The 1602-nt window shown below is 33.7% G+C and overlaps 1 protein-coding gene across 1 annotated transcript in view; it reads right to left on the reverse strand.

Moving 5' to 3' along the window:
* Positions 1–1162: 1162 nt before the first annotated feature.
* CAMK4 (calcium/calmodulin dependent protein kinase IV) overlaps positions 1163–1602 on the reverse strand; it is a 16333-nt gene continuing 15893 nt past the window's right edge. The window contains exon 6 of the mRNA XM_010167277.2: positions 1163–1602. This exon is cut by the window's right edge and continues 247 nt beyond it. The gene's annotated coding sequence lies outside the window, so the exon portion shown is untranslated.

Below are 1602 nucleotides of genomic sequence, written 5' to 3' on the forward strand. Positions count from 1 at the left end.
CAGGTACTTTAAATTTCAGCTGCGCTTAATTAGCAAATCTTTTTTGTACAAGTTCAAAGAGTTATAAGAAATTGATAAAAAATCTCCAGTACAATATATTCATTAACATGCATTCTCACCTATTAAAGACAGTATCTTTAATCTTCTTTTTAATATTAATCTAGATTACATTTTATTTATCAAACCTATCATATGAATAACATTGTATTACCCTTTAATTTCATCAAGAAATGTAGCTACTGAATGTTTTATTAATGACTTTTTTTTCAGTAGCTGATATATTTTTTCAAGGCAAGTTGTGCAAGGCCTAACAACATAAAAACAATTAAAGCAAAAGAGAAATGTTGAGTGTATTAGGGTGTTAGGTAACTATCAGTATTAAAAAGGTTAACAAACACAAGTGACATTGTTGTACATCAGGTTCTTTTTGCCATTTCTGTAATATATGAGTAACATTATGAAATTCACATGCTATCAGAGTGATAACAAACAAATGTAAACAGTCATACATACTGACGCATATTAGTTTAGCAATTATGTTCAACAACAAAATCAAGATGGCTGAAGAGCCTGACCCTAATTTTGCAAGCTGATCCATGCACACAGCTTTTAACTGAAGACACAGGAGCTCTGTCTGGATGCAAGACTTGTGCTGGTGGATCACTTTACAGGAGGGGTTCTTTGTTAGGAAAATCTGGAATAATTATGCTGACAAGTGGAAATTGGTTACTCATGAGGTTGAACTACATTACGCTACTTGCTCCCACACCTTGTATAAGAGTGTTTCCCCAGAGCAAAATCATTAAGTTGTGGAATAGCTTCCTTCAAGCATTTACAACTTGCATAACTGCAGATTATTCCCTTAGGCCCTATAAAAACATTTTCTAGCTGCACAGTTTAGAAATTAATGAATAATTATAATAGTATTTAAAAAACTTGCATTTACTCTAATCATCTTTTAGTCTATGGTTTTGTTTTGCTTTCACTTTACCAGAGAATGAAATGGCAGAAATCTGAGTAATTTTAGTTGTCATTAAAATACCATATATAAACAGGAAAAGTCAGAATAAGGCATTCTCAACACAAGCTTGAGGAATGTACGTTTTCATGCCCAGTGGAACTAACTTTTCAATTTCTTCCCAGAAGTAGTGGAATGTTTTTTTTGCATATAAATCCCCAAATACTTTTTGAATTTTACAGATAAAAATCATTATTTTGTACATCAGTTTAAAAAGCATTTGCTTGGTATTTCCTTCCATCTGCTTCAGGACTACGAATCTGGAAGGAAGCAGTTCAAAGAAACTCACGACATACAGAAGACACCTACTTTGATAAAACCAAATTAAATAGTATTTTGTTTCAAATGCCACCTAGAAACACTGGATAGACATATATGAAGTATACACATTATGGCAGGTAGTTATTCATCCCCATGTTTTCACCTTGCGGTATTACTGCAGATAACACTGTTTCCATGGCATGCCTTATGGAACAGTTTACTATTTTCAAAAGCAGTCACATGCATTGAAGGTAGGATCACCAGCTAGTGCATTTGGCACCCCAAAGCAGAACCAGAGAGGCCAAGCTTACGAATCTCTCCTG

This window comes from Antrostomus carolinensis, unplaced genomic scaffold, assembly GCF_000700745.2.
Source record: "Antrostomus carolinensis isolate BGI_N321 unplaced genomic scaffold, ASM70074v2 scaffold23204, whole genome shotgun sequence".
NCBI classification, from domain to species: Eukaryota; Metazoa; Chordata; class Aves; order Caprimulgiformes; family Caprimulgidae; genus Antrostomus; species Antrostomus carolinensis.